This window comes from Triticum dicoccoides, chromosome 7A (genome assembly GCF_002162155.2).
Source record: "Triticum dicoccoides isolate Atlit2015 ecotype Zavitan chromosome 7A, WEW_v2.0, whole genome shotgun sequence".
NCBI classification, from domain to species: domain Eukaryota; kingdom Viridiplantae; phylum Streptophyta; class Magnoliopsida; order Poales; family Poaceae; genus Triticum; species Triticum dicoccoides.
This window is the reverse complement of record NC_041392.1, coordinates 567588642-567609729: the sequence shown is the minus strand read 5'-3', so window position 1 is coordinate 567609729 and position 21088 is coordinate 567588642.

Sequence of the window (21088 nt, the reverse complement as noted above, 5' to 3'; positions counted from 1 at the left end):
ACAACCATATGGCTCCTGCCAATTGCCGATAACTCGGTTACAAAACATGATCATCTCATACAATAAAATTTAGCATCATGTCTTGACCATATCACATCACAACATGCCCTGCAAAAACAAGTTAGACGTCCTCTACTTTGTTGTTGCAAGTTTTACGTGGCTGCTACGGGCTTAAGCAAGAACAAATCTTACCTACGCATCAAAACCACAACGATAGTTTGTCAAGTTGGTGTTGTTTTAACCTTCGCAAGGACCGGGTGTAGCTACACTTGGTTCAACTAAAGTTGGAGAAACTGTCACCCGCTAGCCACCTTTGTGCAAAGCACGTCGGGAGAACCGGTCTCGCGTAAGCGTACGCGTAATGTCGGTCCGGGCCGCTTCATCCAACAATACCGCCGAACCAAAGTATGACATGATGGTAAGCAGTATGACTTATATCGCCCACAACTCACTTGTGTTCTACTCGTGCATATAACATCAACATATAAAACCTAGGCTCTGATACCACTGTTGGGTTTCGTAGTAATTTCAAAATTTTCCTACGCACACTCAAGATCATGGTGATGCATAGCAACGAAAGGGGAGAGTGTGATCTACGTACCCTTGTAGATCGACAACAGAAGCATTAGCACAACGTGGTTGATGTAGTCGTACGTCTTCACGGCCCGACCGATCAAGCACCGAAACTACGACACCTCCGAGTTTTAGCACACGTTCAGCTCGATGACGATCCCCGAACTCCGATCCAGCAAAGTGTCGGGGAAGAGTTCCGTCAGCACGACGGCGTGGTGACGATCTTGATGTTCTACCATCGCAGGGCTTCGCCTAAGCACCGCTACAATATTATCGAGGACTATGGTGGAAGGGGGCACCACACACGGCTAAGAATATGATCACGTGGATCAACTTGTGTATCTAGGGGTGCCCCCTGCCTCCGTATATAAAGGATTAAGAGGAGGGTGCGGCCGGCTAGGGAGGGCGCGCTAGGAGGAGTCCTACTCCCTCCGGGAGTAGGATTCCCCCCCTTTCCTAGTTGGAATAGGATTCGGGAAGGGGGGAAAGAGGAGAGAGAGAAGGAAGGGGAGCGCCGACCCCCTATCCTTGTCCTATTTGGACTAGGGGGGGAGGGGCGCGCGGCCCAGCCCTGGCCACCTCTCCTCTCTTCCACTAAAGCCCACTAAGGCCCATATACCTCTTGGGGGGTTCCGGTAACCTCCCGGTACTCCGGTAAAATCCCGATTTCACCCGGAACACTTCCGATATCCAAATATAGGCTTCCAATATATCAATATTTATGTCTTGACCATTTCGAGACTCCTCGTCATGTCCGTGATCACATCCGGGACTCCGAACAAACTTCGGTACATCAAAACTCATAAACTCATAATATAACTGTCATCGAAACCTTAAGCGTGCGGACCCTACGGGTTCGAGAACAATGTAGACATGACCAAGACACGTCTCCGGTCAATAACCAATAGCGGAACCTGGATGCTCATATTGGCTCCTACATATTCTACGAAGATCTTTTATCGGTCAGACCGCATAACAACATACGTTGTTCCCTTTGTCATCGGCATGTTACTTGCCCGAGATTCGATCGTCGGTATCTCAATACCTAGTTCAATCTTGTTACCGGCAAGTCTCTTTACTCGTTCCATAATACATCATCTCACAACTAACTCATTAGTTGCAATGCTTGCAAGGCTTATGTGATGTGCATTACCGAGAGGGACCAGAGATACCTTTCCGACAATCGGAGTGACAAATCCTAATCTCGAAATACGCCAACCCAACATGTACCTTTGGAGACACCTGTAGAGCACCTTTATAATCACCCATTACGTTGTGATGTTTGGTAGCACACAAAGTGTTCCTCCGGAAAACGGGAGTTGCATAATCTCATAGTCATAGGAACATGTATAAGTCATGAAGAAAGCAATAGCAACATACTAAACGATCGGGTGCTAAGCTAATGGAATGGGTCATGTCAATCAGATCATTCACCTAATGATGTGATCCCATTAATCAAATAACAACTCTTTGTCTATGGTTAGGACACATAACCATCTTTGATCAATGAGCTAGTCTAGTAGAGGCATACTAGTGACACTCTGTTTGTCTATGTATTCACACATGTATTATGTTTCCGGTTAATACAATTCTAGCATGAATAATAAACATTTATCATGATATAAGGAAATAAATAATAACTTTATTATTGCCTCTAGGGCATATTTCCTTCATATAGTTCACCATGAAGCTCTTGTAGCTCGGCGGCAGTGATTGAAGAACTCTGTCAATGACACTATCGACAGGAAGATTAACTCACAGTTGAGTCAAGTGGTTGTGGTACCCAGACATTCTGAGTATATGTTCACTGACAGAACTATTCTCCTCCATCTTGCAGCTGTAGAACTTATTGGAGACTTCATATCTCTCAATCCGGGCATTTGCTTGAAATATTAACTTCAACTCCTAGAACATCTCATATGCTCCATGATGTTCAAAACGTTGTTGAAGTCCCGGTTCTAAGCCGTATAGCATGGCACACTGAACTATCGAGTAGTCATCAGCTTTGCTCTGCCAGACGTTCTTAACGTCATCAGCAGCATCTGCAGCAGGCCTGGCACCCAGCGGTGCTTCCAGGACGTAATTCTTCTATGCAGGAATGAGGATAATCCTCAAGTTATGGACCCAGTCCATGTAATTTCTACCATCATCTTTCAACTTTGCTTTCTCAAGGAACGCATTAAAATTTAACGGAACAACAACACGGGCCATCTATCTACAACAACATAGACAAGCAAAAATACTATCGGGTACTAAGTTCATGATAAATTTAAGTTCAATTAATCATATTACTTAAGAACTCCCACTTAGATAGATATCCCTCTAATCATCTAAGTGATTACGCGATGCAAATCAACTAAACCATAACCGATCATCACATGAAATGGAGTAGTTTTCAATTGTGAACATCACTATGTTGATCATATCTACTATATGATTCACGCTCGACCTTTCGGTCTCAGTGTTCCGAGGCCATATCTGCATATGCTAGGCTTGTCAAGTTTAACCTGAGTATTCTGCGTGTGCAAAACTGGCTTGCACCCGTTGTATAAGAACGTTGAGCTTATCACACCCGATCATCACGTGGTGTCTCGGCATGACGATCTTTTGCAACAGTGCATACTTAGGGAGAACACTTGTACCTTGGAATTTTAGTGAGAGATCATCTTATAATGCTACTGTCAATCAAAACAGAATAAGATGCATAAAGGATAAACATCACATGCAATCAATATAAGTGATATGATATGGCCATCATCATCTTGTGCCTTTGATCTCCATATCCAAAGCACCGTCATGATCACCATCGCCACCGACGCGACACCTTGATCTCCATCGTAGCATCGTTGTCGTCTCGCCAACTATTGCTTCTACGACTATCACTACCGCTTAGTGATAAAGTAAAGCAATTACATGGCGATTGCATTTCATAAAATAAAGCGACAACCATATGGCTCCTGCCAGTTGCCGATAACTATGTTACAAAACATGATCATCTCATACAATAAAATATAGCATCATGCCTTGACCATATCACATTAGAACATGCCCTGCAAAAAAGTTAGACGTCCTCTACTTTGTTGTTGCAAGTTTTACGTGGCTGCTACGGGCTGAGCATGAACCGTTCTTACCTACGCATCAAAACCACAATGATAGTTTGTCAAATTAGTGCTATTTTAACCTTCAACAGGGACTAGGCATAGTCACACTTGGTTCAAGTAAAGTCTCGCGTAAGCGTACACGTAATGTCGGTCCGGGCCGCTTCATCCAACAATACCGCCGAACCAAAGTATGACATGCTGGTAAGCAGTATGACTTGTATCGCCCATAGCTCACTTGTGTTCTACTCGTGCATATAACATCTATGCATAAACCTGGCTCTGATACCACTATTGGGGAACATAGTAATTTCAAAAAAAAACCTATGCACACGCAAGATCATGGTGATGCATAGCAACGAGAGGGGAGAGTGTCATCTACGTACCCTCATAGACCATAAGCGGAAGCGTTATGACAACGCGGTTGATGTAGTCGTACGCCTTCACGATCGACCGATCCTCAGTACTGGACGTACGGCACCTCCGCATTCAGCACACGTTCATCTCGGTGACGTTCAACTCAAGATCTTTATCGGTTAAACGGAATAACAACATATGTTGTTCCCTTTGTCATCGGTGTGTTACTTGCCCGAGATTCGATCATCGGTATCTCAATACCTAGTTCAATCTCATTACCGGCAAGTCTCTTTACTCGTTCCGTAATGCATCATCCCGTAACTAACTTATTAGTCACATTTCTTGCAAGGCTTATATTGATGTGCATTACCGAGAGGGCTCAGAGATACCTCTCCGACAATCGGAGTGACAAATCCTATTCTTGATCTATGCCAACTCAACGAACACCATCGGAGACACCTGTAGAGCACCTTTATATTCACCCAATTACGTTGTGACGATTGGTAGCACACAAAGTGTTCTTCTGGTAATCGGGAGTTGCATAATCTCATAGTCATAGGAACATGTATAAGTCATGAAGAAAGTAATAGCAATAAACTAATCGATCAAGTGCTAAGCTAACGGAATGGGTCATGTCAATCACATCATTCTCGTAATGATGTGATCCCGTTGATCAAATGACAACTCATGTCTATGGCTAGGAAACTCAACCATCTTTGATCAATGAGCTAGTCAAGTAGAGGCATACTAGTGACACTATGTTTGTCTATGTATTCACACATGTATTATGTTTCCGGTTAATACAATTCTAGCATGAATAATAAACATTTATCATGATATGAGGAAATAAATAATAACTTTATTATTGCCTCTAGGGCATATTTCCTTCAGTTGGCACCCACCATGGAGCAGGCGTCTAAGCGACTTCCAGCATAGTTGTGATTTTCTCATCTTCACCATGGTTTCCGGTGGCAGACTGTCATTCGGCGACGAGATCTGTTTTGGCACCCTCAACTTCATCACTGATGGTTCGGCACGGCTCCAAGAAGCCACGCTTGACGTCGAAGCTTTGCCCATTCGCCGTGCAGTACACTTCCATGCGAGTACCTTCGGCGTTCTTCTTCGACAATCGCCGACTCCGTACCAGTTGGTAGATCCAGCGGCATCCCTCCTCCCTGTCATTCATCGTCGCAAGTGCTCCAAGCGCTCGCGGCTCCAGTGGTGGATCAAGCACGCGGTGGCCCTCCATATTGCGGCCCCGCAGATCGCGGCAATCGAGCCCGATGAGCCCATTCTCGACTTATTCGGTTCTCTGCATGACTACTCGGATGATGCATCCGAGTGCAAGAGCAGTGACCCTGCTGCAGAAAGTACTTGTGGTTGGTTCCCAGCATAGTCTGGCCGGGTATCCCTGTGGCGGCGTGGGAGTCAATGATTTGTTGCACGGCGACATCGGCGGCAGCGGAAACCGTCACGATGACGAGTACTACCCCCAACCCCTCAACCTGTAGCAAATGGAGGAGTTGCAGCGCGGGAATGAGCAGGCCCTTCGGACACCCATCGTTGGGATGACTCCCGAGGCTCAACCCTTGGAAGCCGTGTGCTTGGCCAACCTGGCTGAGTGCACTCGTGTGGAGGATCTCTAGAAGTCACTCGACGATCGAGCGCGTAGACAACAGCAACCCAGTTCCAGTCGATGGCACCGACATCTGTTCTCGAGTGATCCGCAGCGTGATTACCAGGTATTCCACACCCCAATTCAGAATTTGGTGGCTGCCACTCGGATAGCAGATTCCATTCAGCCGTCCCGATCAGAGGCAGGGGAAGGACTCCTGTAGATCAGAGCCCTACTCAAAGCCGCTGAAGAGTAGAATTCAGTTGTTTCCAGTCACGCAACATGATTGATACGTCTCCGTTGTATCTACTTTTCCTAACGCTTTTTCTCTTGTTTTGGACCCTAATTTGCATGAGTTGAATGAAACTAACCCGGACTAACGCTGTTTTCAGCAGAACTACCATGATGTTGTTTTTTGTGCAGAAATAGAAGTTCTCGGATTGGAACGAAACTTTTTGGAGAATTATTTCAGAATAAATAAAAAATGTTGGAGCCAAGAACCACCAGATGGGGTGCCCTGGCTGGGCACAAGACACCAGCCCCCCCTCTGGCGCGTCCTGATGGGTTGTGCTCGGTGACCCTAATTCCAACTCCATAAATACTTATTTTCGGAGAAAAAATAGGGCAGGAAGTTTCATCATGTTTCACAATACAGAGCCGTCGCCACCTCCTGTTCTTCATCGGGAGGCTAGTTCTGGAGCCCGTTTGGGGCTCTGAAGAGGGGAATCTTCGTTCTTCGTTCTTCTTCATCGCCAACCCTCCTTCATCACCAATTCCATGATGCTCCCCACCGGGAGTGAGTTATTCCTTCATAGGCTTGCTGGTCGGTGAGGAGTTAGATGAGATTCATCATGTAATCCAGTTAGTTTTGTTAGGGCTTGATCTCTAGTATCCACTATGTTCTGAGATTGATGTTGTTATGACTTTGCTATGCTTAATGCTTGTTACTAGGGACCGAGTGCCATGATTCCAGATCTCTAGGTGTGGTTGAATTGACATCTCAACTGCTAATACTTACAAATATTCTTTGGCTCCCCTTGTGCCGAATCTATAAATTTGGGTTGAATACTCTACCCTCGAAAAATGTTGCGATCCCCTATACTAGTGGGTTATCAATACCTTTTTCTGGCGCCATTGCCGGGGAGCATAGCTATATTTGTTGAGTCGCTTGGGATTACTATCTATTTATCACTATGAAGAATCTGAAGGATACCAAAACCAAGATTTGTCCCTCTAAGACGAGGGGAGGTAAGGAACTACCATCTAGCTCTGCACTTGATTCACCTTCTATTCTGAGTAAACTTGCAACAACACCACATGCTATTAATCCTGATGTGTTGCAAGTTATTGATGATGCTACTTCTGATATGCATGATGCTTATAATGATGCTAGTACCTTGCTTGATGATAATGTGCCACTTGATGAATTTCTTGATGAACAAATTGCTAGAGCTAAAGATATTGAGAATGCTGAAACTGATGAAGTACTTGAAACCAAAAATCTTGAAACACCAATTAAACCTAGCTCTCCTAGATTTGAAATGCCTAAGATAATTGAAGGTTATGTTATGGATGAGGAGATAGCTAGAGACTTCCTTGCTTGCAATGATAGAGATGATCTTAAGAAATTATTATGCAAACTGAAAGAAAAATCTTTGAATGCTAGAATGAAATGTGATCCTAAGTTTGCTACTTCACCTATCTTTGTTACTGATAAGGATTATGAATTCTCTTTGAATCTGATCCTTTCCATGGCTATGAAATTGAAACTGTTGTGGCACATCTTACAAAATTAGATAATATAGCCACCCTTTTTGCTCATGATGAGAAAGTTCGCTACTATTATATTCTCAAATTATTTATGTTCTCATTAAAGGGTGATGCTAAGACATGGTACAATACTCTTTCTCATGGTTGTGTGCATAGTCCCCAGGATAGATTTACTACTTCTCTGGAAAATATATTCCTGCTCATAAGAAACAAGCCACCTTACAAGAAATATTTAACTTGATGCAAATTGAAGAAGAGAGTCTCCCAGAAGCTTGGGGGAGGCTTCTCCAATTGCTTAATGCTTTGCCTGATCACCCTCCTAAGAAAAATGAAATACTTGATATCTTCTATAATGGACTAACCAATGCTTCTAGGGACTTCCTAGATAGTAGTGCTGGTTGTGTTTTTAGGGAACGAACTATTGAACAAGCTGAAGAATTATTGAATAATATATTGAAGAATCATGATGATTCGACTCTTCCTAAACCACCGCCTAAACCCACTCCAAAGAAGAGGGGTATACTATTTCTCAGCCCTGAAGATATGCAAGAGGCAAAGAAATGTATAAAGGAAAAATGTATTAAAGCTCAAGATGTTAAGAATTTGCTACCTATTGAATAAATACATGGACTTGATACACCACCACCACCACCGGTGGTAGAGGTAAATTCTTTATTTAAGTTTGATGAAGGAGACATCCCTTACAATAAATATCCTAGTCAATGGTTATATGAATTTGATAATTACATTAGAAAACAAGATCACTTCAATGCCAATGTTATGAAACAATTGAAATACAACTCTAATATGATTGCTCGCTTGAGTGACTTGTTATTTAGAATGACTAATGATGTTAGAGGTGTAGGAAAACATGCCTCTATGGTTCAAACCCAGTTAGAACAAGTTGCTAAATCTCAAAGAGAGTTGCTTATTGAAATGAACAATAATATGAATGATCATGCTGTTAGAGTAATGACTAGAGGAGGTAGAATGACTCAGGAACCACTTTATCCCGAGGGACACCCTAAAATAATTGAACAACACTCTCAAAGGATTAATACTGATGCATCCAGTCCTTCTAAAAATAAGAAGAAAAAGAAAAATGATAGGACTTTGCACACCTCTAGTGAACCTGAAATAGAAAACCTCCTGAAGATAATAATGATGTCTCTATCTTAGATGCTGAAACTCAATCTAGTAATGAACAGTCACCTAGTGATAATGAAAAACATAATGATGATGTTCATGAAGACACCAACTAGACAATGATAGAGAACCAGATAATGATGTTTTGACAGAACCTGCTATTGGTCTTGATAACCCACAACCTAAAAACAAAAGATATGACAAAAGATACTGTTGCTAGAAAACATGGTAAAGAAAGATAACCATGGGTTCAAAAACCAATGCCTTTTCCACCTAAACGAACTAAGAAAAAAGATGAAGAAGAATTTGAACGCTTTGCTGAAATGCTTAGGCCAGTCTTTTTGCGCACCCATTTGACTGATATTTTAAAGATGGCCCCTTATGCAAAATACATGAAAGACATCATCACTAATAAGAGAAAGATACCTAAAGCTGAAATCTACACCAGGCTTGCTAATTATTCTTTTATGGATGGAAAACCTAAAAAACTTGGAGATCTAGGAATACCAACTATACCCTGATCCATCAAAATAAATTATGTCAAAACTGCTTTGTGTGATTTAGGAGCTAGTGTTAGTGTTATGTCTTTCTCTTTATATAAAAGACTTGATTTGAATAAACTCACACCTACTAAGATATCATTGCAAATGGCTGTTAAGTCAACTGCCATACCTATCAGTATTTGTGAGGATGTGCCTGTTGTTGTTGCAAATGTTACTATCTTAACAGACTTTGTTATACTTGAGATGCTCGAGGATGACAACATGTCGATTATCCTTGGTAGACCCTTTTTGAATACTGTAGGGGCTATTATTAATTGCAATAAAAGCAATGTCACTTTTCATATCAATCGTAATGAGAATATGGTGCATTTTCCAAAGAAACAATTCCTAGTCAATGGTATTAATGTTATTGAAAAGTCTTCGACAATTACACTGGAAGTTTTGAACTACCTCTACCTACTGCCAAAAAGAAATATGAAATACTTATTGTTGGGGATATGCATATCCCTGTTGAGGTAACTTAGTGTTTTACAAAAGTTCTCCGGTTTCATGCTAATCGAAAGTGGTTGTTAATAAGACTTGATCAACCTTATTAATGGATCATTTTTGAGAGGTATGAAGTTGATGAATTTAGTAGGCACAACCTTCTGCTCCCACCTTTTGTTTTGTGTTTTTCTTAGTTAAATAAAATAAAATGCCATGTTTATCCTGTTTTCTGGATTTTCCGTGCAATAAAAAAGTGATCCAAAAATAAAAGTGCTCAGAATGCTTTGAAAATTTAATACGATTTTTTTTGAATATTTTTCAATTTCTGGTGCAAATAACATCAATGGGGGTATGCACCTGGTGACCAGAAGACACCAGGGCGCGCCAGCAACCCTAGGCGCGCCCTGGTGGGTTGTGGTTCCCATGTGGGTCCCCTCACTTATGTCTTTAGCCCATGTCATCTCCTACCTCCAAAAAATCACCATACCACTCTCTCTCTCTCTCGTGTTCTTGCTCTCAATCCCGTGGATTTTGATCTCTTTGCTTGAAGCTCCGTTTCCAAAACTGTTTTGGGGGATTGCTACTTGGTATGTGACTCCTCCGTTGTTCCAATTAGTTTTTGCTTTAGTGGTTTATATTTTGAATAATTAGCTACTCTTGGTGCTGCTGCAGATTGGCTTGCATGTTGAATTATTAGAGTTCTAAGTAGTTTGAATGCCTGATATGGCCTCTAGGCATCCATATGAGTAGTTTCTATCAATCTTATGAAGTTTGGTTGACAAAAAATTGTGTCCTGTTTTTTCTAGAAATTGTATGCAAATAAAAATGCAATTCTTTAGGAGTTCTTCGAGGAGGAGGTCTATGGAGGCATCATCCAGTAGTGGCTCGATATATCAGTCTTATGTTGAGCCAGATGCAAGCTCAATGCGGGATGCCGCTATCAAATCATGCTTATGGCCGTGCAATAATTTCATGGTGAGTGCAGGTATTAAGGAAGAGTTTGAGAAATAAGTGCACAACGCAGAGCTCGGCCCCTAATTCGAAGATAAGTGCATTCAACATCTCAACCTCATAGAAACATTCACTAAGAAATTTAATACCATCCTCGTGAGTCTAGAGTTTCATTTAGTCTTTATGATTATCCTTTTACCATGCCTCTAGTTGTGTTCTATGAAGCCTATAAAATACCATATTGGGGTTCATTGGACGGACCACCAAAATTTGAGTATGAGTCATTTTTGACAAATCTTTGCTATGGAGAGGACAGAGGAGTGACACAAGGTAGAATAAAAAGTATTCATTTCCCATCAATTCACTACTTTACACTCTTTAATGGCAAAGCCGTAGTAGGCAAGCAAGATTGTAGCACACTATGTGCTCCTAACTTGAGCCTCATACACACCGCTTTGACTGGAATTAAACGTTATAATCTTGGAGCAATCGTTGCACAGAGGCTGCAACGTAATGCTGAGAGTGGTCACTTAAATGGTGGGATTTATGCTTCTCGTTTAGCTAAAGAGGTGGGTGTAACACCTCTACCCGATGACCCTATCCTACCTACCCAGTACTTAGACTTTGATGCCATGAACCGTCATAAGTTCCTTACGGGCACAGTCGATAATTATACTTATAACTTGAGGTTCAATAAAGAACCCATTGTGCCTGTTGTTTTGCCTGCGCCTGCTTTCTTTGATTATCACATCAAAATAAGATACTATGTTCTTGAGAACGAGGCCCGCGCGTACAACATAGAGGTCGAGGCTGCTTGGCGGGCTGAGGAGGCTGCACCGAGAGCCTCTATGAGCTATCATTCAGATTAATATCCAAGCCGCGAATGGTGATTACCAAGCTAGGCTAAAAGCCTAAGCTTGGGAGAGTATGTATTTCCACCGACATTACATTCATGTTCATACATTTCATTCCAGTTGTCGGTGTTCACACTTTTTCATTGTATTATCCATGCTAGATTTATTTTCTTACTTTCTTCTTGTGTGTTTGAAAAACTTTGAGAAAATCCAAAAATATTTCCTGCTTCTTTTCAGTTCTTTCTAGTTTAATTAGTGGTAGTATTAAAAGAAAACCCAAAAAGATTTCTCGATTCTTCTTTTGCTTGTTGGGAGCTTTCCTGTGTAAATAGTTTTTCTTGTTTTTGTTTTTCCTTCTTTAACTTGCTTTCTTCAAGAAAAACTAAAAACTCCAAAAATATTCCAGTGTGTTTCTCTGAATTTCTTTTCTTTTTGTTGAGTCATACCAAGGAGAAGACCACGATGAAAATGTTGAGTGGCTCTTATATGCATTGTTATTGATCTAACAAAGAGCCCATATCACCTTGCCTTCTCCTTTTGAATAAAATGTTTGCAGATTCCAGCTCAATCCACGCCACTCTTGCACCATTATTATTTTCATATCATTCGGTCGTGCAAGTGAAAGGCAATAATAATGATATTTGATGAAGTGATTGTGGCAGAGAGAAACGGGTATAACCTAGTATCCATGATTCAGCATATTATGATCAAACATATTTTCGATGACAGTTAGAGATTATAGTTGCTCATGCCATGCTTAAGTAGCTACGAGTGGATAATGATTTATCATGGATGTCAACATGCATTAAAATGATTGTGATGTAGTAAGATGATATGGTATCCTCCTCTGAATGTTTCAAGTGGCTTGACTTGGCACATGTTCATGCATGTAGTTGAATCAAAACCAACATAGCCTCTTCTTGATAACCCACAAGTATAGGGGATCACACCAGTTTACGAGGGTAGAGTATTCGACCCAAATTTATTGATTCAACACAAGGGGAGCCAAATAATGTTCTCAAGTATTAGCAACTGAGTTGTCAATTCAACCACACCTAGAAGACTTAATATCTGCAGCAAAGTATTTAGTAGAAAAGTAGTATGGAAGTAACGGTAACGGTGGCAAAAGTAACAGTAGCAGTTTTGTAGCAATTGTAACAGTGGCAACGACAAAGTAATGTAGCAAAGAGCAATATGTGAAAAGCTCGTAGGCAATGGATCAGTAATGGATAATTATGTCGGATGGCATTTATCATGCAACAGTTATAACCTACGGTGACACAGAACTAGCTCCAATTCATCAATATAATGTAGGCATGTATTCCAAATATTGTCATATGTGCTTATGGAAAAGAACTTGCATGGCATCTTTTGTCCTACCCTCCCATGGCAGCAGGGTCCTAATGGAAACTAAGGGATATTAAGGCCTCCTTTTAATAGAGAACCAGACCGAAGCATTAGCACTTAGTGAATACATGAACTCATCAAACTACGGTAATCATCGGAAAGAATCCCAATTATTGTCACCTTGGGGTATGCGGATCATAACTCGTAATATGTGTCTACAACTTGCAAGATGTGATCAAGAACACAGATATATTCATGAAAACATAATAGGTTCAGATCTGAAATCATGGCACTCGGGCCCTAGTGACAAGCATTAAGCATAGCAAAGTCATAGCAACATCAATCTCAGAACATAGTGGATAGTAGGGATCAAACCCTAATAAAACTAACTCGATTACATGATAAATCTCATCCATCCCATCACCGTCCAGCAAGCCTATGATGGAATTACTCACGCACGGCGGTGAGCATCATGAAATTGGTGATGGAGGAAGGTTGGTGATGATGATGGCAACGAATCCCGCTCTCCGGAGCCCCGAACAGACTCCAAATCTGCCCTCCCGATGAAGAACAGGAGGTGGCAATGGCTCTGTATCGTAAAACACAATGAATCCTTCTCCCTTATTTTTTCTCCCCGAACGTGAATATATAGAGTTGGAGTTAGGGTTGGAGGAGGTCCAGGGGACCCAGAAGGCAGGGGGCGCGCCCAGGGGGGTCGACGCGCCCTCCACCCCTGTGGTCAGCTGGTGGGCCCCCTCTGGTTGATTCTTTCGCCATTATTTTTTATATATTCCAAAAATATTCTCCGTAAATTTTCGGGTCATTTCGAGAACTTTTATTTCTACACGAAATTAACACGAAGGCAATTCAACTGAAAATAGCGTCAATCCGGGTTAGTTCCATTCAAATCATGCAAATTAGAGTCCAAAAGAAGGGCAAAAGAGTTTGGAAAATTAGATACGATGGAGATGTATCAACTCCCCCAAGCTTAACCCATTGCTTGTCCTCAAGCAATTCAGTTGACAAAATGAACGTGATAAAGAAAAACTTTTACAAACTCTGTTTGATCTTGTGGTTGCAAACATGTATAGCCAGCATTCAGGTTCTCAACAAAGATTATAAACTAACCATATTCACAATAACATTTAGGTCTCACATTTACTCATATCAATGGCATAATCAACTACCGAACAATAAAAATAAATCTTGGATGACAACACTTTTTCAAAACAATCATGATATGATATTACAAAATGGTATCTCGCTAGTCCTTCCTGAGACCGCAAAAACATAAATGCAGAGCAAGCCTAAAGATCAAGGACTGACTAGACATTGTAATTCATGGTAAAAGATATCCAGTCACAATCATACTCAATATCAATTAATAACAATGCATACAAATGACAGTGGTGCTCTCTAACTGGTGCTTTCTATAAGAGGATGATGACTCAATAATAAAAGTAAATAGATAGTCCCTTCATAGAGGGAACCCGGGATTTGCAGAGGTGCCAGAGCTGGAGCTTTTTGAAACAGAGATGAATATAATTTTGAGTGGTATGCTTTCATTGTCAACATAACAACTATGAGATCTCTCTATCTTCCATGGTAGATACATTATAGGAGGTTCCCAAACATAATAGTAAAGTTTTTACTCCCCCTCCACCAACAAGCACACTCCATGGCTGGTCCGAAACAATGGGTACCGCCCATACCAACAACAGTCCTGGGGGAGTTTTGTTTAAAATTATATTTTGATTTGATTTGAGCATGGAACTGGGCATCCCGATTACCAGCCACTTTCTCGTGAATTGCAAGTGAATAAACACTCATCGTGAGAATAACCCACCTAGCATGGAAGATACTAACAGCCCCTAGTCACTAAATGAGCGATCCGGGCATACAAAACAATTTATCATTTGAAGGTTTAGAGTTTGGCACATGCAAATTTACTTGGAACGACAGGTAAATACCGCATATAGGTAGGTATGGTGGACTCATATGGAACAACTTTCGGTTTATGGAAGTGGATGCACAAGCAGTATTCCCTCTTAGTACAAGTGAAGGCTAGCAAAATATTGAGGAGCGACAAGCTAGAGAGCGACAACAATCATAAACATGCATTGAGATTAACCAACATTGAGTGCAAGCATGAGTAATATATAAATCACCATGAACATAAATATCATGGAGGCTATGTTGATTTTGTTTCAACTACATGCGTGAACATGTGCCAAGTCAAGCCACTCGAATCATTCAAAGGAGAATACCATCCTATCATACTACAGCACAACCATTCTAAAAGCATGTTTGCATGCAAGGTAAACCATTATAAACTCCTAGCTAATTAAGAATGGCATGAGTAACTATAATCTCTAATTGTCATTGCAAACATGTTTCATTCATAATGGGCTGAATCAAGAACGATGAACTAATCATATTTACAAAAACAAGATAGGTCGAGTTCATACCAGCTTTTCCTCATCTCAATCATTTCATCAAATATCGTCATTATTGCCTTTCACTTGCATGACCGAACTGAAGGAAATATGCCCTAGAGGCAATAATAAAGTTGTTATTTTATATTTCCTTATTCATGATAAATGTTTATTATTCATGCTAGAATTGTATTGATTGGAAACCTAAATACATGTGTGAATACATAGACAAACACTGTGTCCCTGTGAGCCTCTACTTGACTGGCTCGTTGATCAAATATGGTTAAGGTTTCCAGACCATGGACATGAGTTGTCATTTGATAACGGTGTCACATCATAGGAGAATGATGTGATGGACAATACACATCCGTTAGCTTAGCATTATGATCATTCAGTTTTATTGCTATTGCTTTCTTTATGTCAAATACATATTTCTTCGACTTTGAGATTATGCAACTCCAGGATACCGGAGGAATGCCTTGTGTGCTATCAAACATCACAACGTAACTGGGTGATTATAAAGATGCTCTATAGGTATATCCGAAGGTGTTTGTTGAGTTGGCATAGATCGAGATTAGGATTTGTCACTCCAAGTATCAGAGAGGTATCTCTGGGCCCTCACGGTAATACACATCATAAGCTTGCAAGCAAACGACTAAGGAGTTAGTCACGAGGTTATGTATTACGAAACGAGTAAAGAGACTTGCCAGTAACGAGATTGAACTAGGTATGTAGATACCGACGATCGAATCTCGGGCAAGTAACATACCGATGGACAAAGGGAATTACGTATGTTGTCCTAACGATTCGACCAATATAGATCTTCGTAGAATATGTAGGAGCCAATATGCGCATCCAGGTTCCGCTATTGGTTATTGACCTGAGAGGTGTCTCGGTCATGTCTACATAGTTCTCGAACCCGTAGGGTCCGCACGCTTAACGTTCATTGACGATATAGTATTATATGAGTTATGTGATTTAGTGACCGAATGTTGTTCGGAGTCCTAGATGAGATCACTGACATGACGAGGAGTCTCGAAATGGTCGAGAGGTAAAGATTTATATATATAGGACGATGGTATTCGAACACCGTAAGCATTTCGGAAGGTATCAGGTATTTATCGGAGTACCAGAGGTGTTACCGGAAACCCCCGGGGGAATATATGGGCCATGAGTGGGGAGCACACCAGCCCACAAGGGGTGGTGCGGCCCCCTATGGTAGGAGGCCGACTGGGAGAAGAAAAATAGGGGGTTCGGCCCCCTTCCTTCTCTCTTCCCCCTTCCCTTTTCTCTCCGGTGTTTTATGGAAGGGGCGCCACTTGGGGAAACCCCAAGTAGGATTCGGATCCTACTTGGGGCGCACCCTGGCTGCCTCCCCTCTCCCTCTCACCGATATATATGTGGCGGGTGCCCCTAGCACACCACAGACAATTGCCTAACCGTGTGCGGCGCCTCCCTCCACCGTTTACACCCTCGGTCATATTTTTGTAGTGCTTAGGCGAAGCCCTGCGAGGATCACTTCACCATCACCGTCACCACACCGTCGTGCTGACGGAACTCATCTACTACCTCGACGTCTTGCTGGATCAAGAAGGCGAGGGACGTCACTGAGCTGAACGTGTGCAGAACGCGGAGGTGTCATGCTTTCGGTACTTGATCGGTTGAAGCGCGAAAAAGTTCGACTACATCAACCGCATTGAGAAACGCTTCCGCTTACGGTCAACAAGGGTATGTAGACACACTCTCCCCCTCGTTGCTATGCATCTCCGTGGATAGATCATAGTGTGTGCGTAGAAATTTTTTGTTTTCCATGCAACATTTCCCAACAGTGGCATCATGAGCCAGGTCTCTGCGTAGATGATATGCATGAGTAGAACACAAAGAGTTGTGGGCGGTGATAGTCATACTTCTTACCCCCAATGTCTTATTTTGATTCGGCGGTATCGTGGGATGAAGCGGCCCGGACCAACCTTACATGTCCACGCACATGAGACCGATTCCACCGACAGACATGCAACTAGTTTTGCATAAAGGTGACTGGTGGGTGTCTTTTTCTCCTACTTTAGTTGAATCAAATTTGACTGCGGTCGGTCCTTAAAGAAGGTTAAAACAACAAACTTGATGAAATACCATTGTGGTTTGATGCGTATGTAAGAACGGTTCTTGCTAGAAGCCCATAGCAGCCACATAAAACTTGCAACAACAAAGTAGAGGACGTCTAACTTGTTTTTGCAGGGCATGTTGTGATGTGATATGGTCAAGACATGATGTGATATACGTTATTGTATGAGATGATCATGTTTTGTATAAGTTATCGGCATCCGGCAGGAGCCTTATGGTTGTTCCCTTATTGTATGAAATGCAAACGCCATGTAATTGCTTTACTTTATCACTATGCGTTAGCGATAGTTGTAGAAGCAATAGTTGGCGCGACATCCATGACGCAACGATGGAGATCAAGGTGTTGAGCCGGTGACGATGGAGATCATGAAAATGCTTTGGAGATGGATATCAAAAGCACAAGATGATGATGGCCATACCATGTCACATATTTTGATTGCATGTGATGTTTATCTTTTATGCATCTTATTTTGCTTAGTACGGCGGTAGCATTATAAGATGATCCTTTAACTAAATTTGAAGGTAAAAGTGTTCTCCCTGAGTATGCACCGTTGCTATAGTTCGTCGTGTTGAGACACCACGTGATGATCGTGGGTGATAGAATCTACAGTGTGGGACCACCTCATATTCTCCCGTGCGAGGAAACATCAGGTGCTCTTGCAGCTTGGATGCTACGGTGGTAAGAGCTTCGAGGTCATTCGATCTGAGATGCAATGGCATCTAAGCAGTCTTTGTGCTTGTGAGCAGTGGCCGAACTCTTTGGGAGCTTTTCTACAAAAAAAACATTCGAACCACCAAGGAGTTGTTGGATCATAGATCCAACGACTCCGAAGAGCTTGTATCACCAAAGCATCTAAGGTGTGGTAGCAGATGATATTCTTACGTACAGGAGTATATGAGGTCCTGTTTCATCTTAGATGCTACGGTGATACGAGCTTAGAGGTTGTTCGATATGGGATCCAAGGGCATCTGAGTAGTTTTTGTACAAATTGTGTGCAATTCTCAAACTCATTTGGGTTTCCTGTAAAAATATTAAGACATCCCGTGAGCTGCTATATCTCAGATCTACAAGCTCCAAGGAACTCGTATCAACATATAGCATCTAAGGTGTGGGGGCACATGATATTCTCCTGGGGAGGGGGTGCACAACCAATCGGTGTTTGGGAGGGTGGGGACAAATATAACGTTCAAAAAATATAAACTAAACGATCCTAATCAGAGCTTCACAATTTTATCTAAGGTCGAGGGTTAACCCCCGACAATCTACATAGCTCCGCCTATGCAAGAGGTGTAGTGCGAGCGTCTATGTGTGAGAGAGATGACACAAAAAAGCGAGGTCAATCGAGTCATTTATAGAGGGAGAGATCGAGGGAGTGTGGCTGACGTCGCTTGAAGCTACGTCGGTATTTCCCCAAAGAGGAAGGGATGATGTAGCACAATGGCGGTAGGTATTTCCCTCAGATATGAAACCAAGGTTATTGAACGAGTAGGAGAACCAAGCAACACAACGTAAACAGCACCTGCACACAAATAACAAATACTCGCAACCCGACGTGTAAAAGGGGTTGTCAATCCCTTTCGGGTAGCGACACCCTAAGATGGGCAAACAAACGTGAATAAAATTGTAGTAGATTGATAGATTGAACGCAAAATAAAATAAAGTGCAGCAAGGAAAAGTAGATTGCAAAGGCAAATAATATGAGAAAGAGACCCGGGGGCCGTAGTTTTCACTAGTGGCTTCTCTCAAGAAATATAGCAAACGGTGGGTGAACAAATTACTGTTGGGCAATTGATAGAACTTCAAATACTCATGACGATATCCAGATAATGATCATTATATAGGCATCACGTCCAAGATTAGTAGACCGACACCTGCCTGCATCTACTACTATTACTCCACAAATCGACCGCTATCCAGCATACATCTAGTGTATTAAGTTCATGGAGAAATGGAGTAATGCAATAAGAACGATGACATGATGTAGACAAGATCTCTCTATGTAGAGATAGACCCCATTATTTTATTCTTAGTAGCAATGATACATACGAGTCGGTTCCCCTTCTGTCACTGGGATCAAGCACCGTAAGATCGAACCCACTACAAAGCACCTCTTCCCATTGCAAGATAAATAGATCAAGTTGGACAAACAAAACCCAAATATCGGAGAAGAAATACGAGTCTATAAGCAATCATGCATAAAATAGATCAAAGCAACTCAAATACTTTCATGGATATAAAAAGATAGATCTGATCATAAACTCAAAGTTCATCGATCCCAACGAACACACCACAAAAGAGTTACATCATATGGATCTCCAAGAGACCATTGTATTGAGAATAAGCTAGAGAGAGAGAGAGGGAAGCCATCTAGCTACTAACTATGGACCCGAAGGTCTACAAAGAACTACTCACGCATCATCAGAGAGGCACCAATGGAGGTGGTGAACCCCATCCGAGATGGTGTCTTGATTGGATCTAGTGGTTTGGGTCTATGCGGTGGCTGGATCAATATTTCGTCGACTCCCCTAGGGTTTTGGGAATATTGGGGTATTTATAAAGCAAAGAGGCGTTCCGGGGGGCACCTGAGGTGGGCACAACCCAGTAGGGCGCGCTTGGGCCTCCTGGCGCGCCCTGGTTGGTTGTGCTCTCCTCGGAGCACCCCCAGGCGCAGCCAGGGCCCATTAGATGTCTTTTGGTCCATAAAAAATCTCCGTAAAGTTTCGTGGCATTTGGACTCCGTTTGGTATTGATTTTCTGCGATGTAAAAACATGCAAAAAATAGCAACTGGCACTTGGCACTATGTCAATAGGTTAGTACCAAAAATGATATAAAATGACATGAAATGATTATAAAACATCCAAGATTTACAATATAACAGCATGGAACAATAAAAAATTATAGATATGTTGGAGACGTATCAGCATCCCAAGCTTAACTCCTACTCGTCCTTGAGTAGGTAAGTGATAAAAACATAATTTTTGATGTCAAATGCTGCCTATCATGCCATATCATATTCTTTTCTTTATAGCATGGACATTTGGACTTTTATATTGTTCAAAGCAATAGTCTAGTTTTGACATGATAATTTAAATACTCAAGTATATCAACAAGCAACCATGTCTTTCAAAATATCAATGCTAAAATAAGCTATCCCTAGCCCATCATGCTCAACCATTGATCCATTCATGAAACACACTCGCATATTAACTACACCCAATGCTCAAGTACGATCATAGTGCCTCCTAGTTGGTGCTTTTGTAAGAGAAGATGGAGACTCAAATTCAAAAATAAAAATTGCATAAAGTAAAAGAAAGGCCCTTCACAGAGGGCAGTAGGGATTTGTAGAGGTGCCAGAGCTCAAAGCGAAAAACTTAGAGATAAAAACATTTTGGGAGGTGTATCCTTCCTACCAATGAAAACGACTTAGAGTTCCCAACACTTTTCATCCTAGATATATCATAGGCGGTTCCCAAACAGAAAATATAGTTTATTCCTTTTCCACCATACTTTCACTTTCCATGGCTAACCGTATCCACTGGTGCCTTCCATACCAACACTTTCAAAGGAATTTATTATTTGATAACATAAAGTAATTTCATTTTTCATTTCGGGACTGGGCATCCCTAATACCTTTGCCTTACTCTCGTGCAATGAAAAGTGAATAAACACTCATCATAAGAATAACACATCTAGCATGGAAAATATTAGCCACCCCTCACCGCTCCACGAGCGAAACGAACACACAAAAGCGAAGTTTATTTTGAAAATTAGAGATAGCACATACAAATTTTCTTAGGACGGCAAAATAATACCGCATATAGGTAGATATA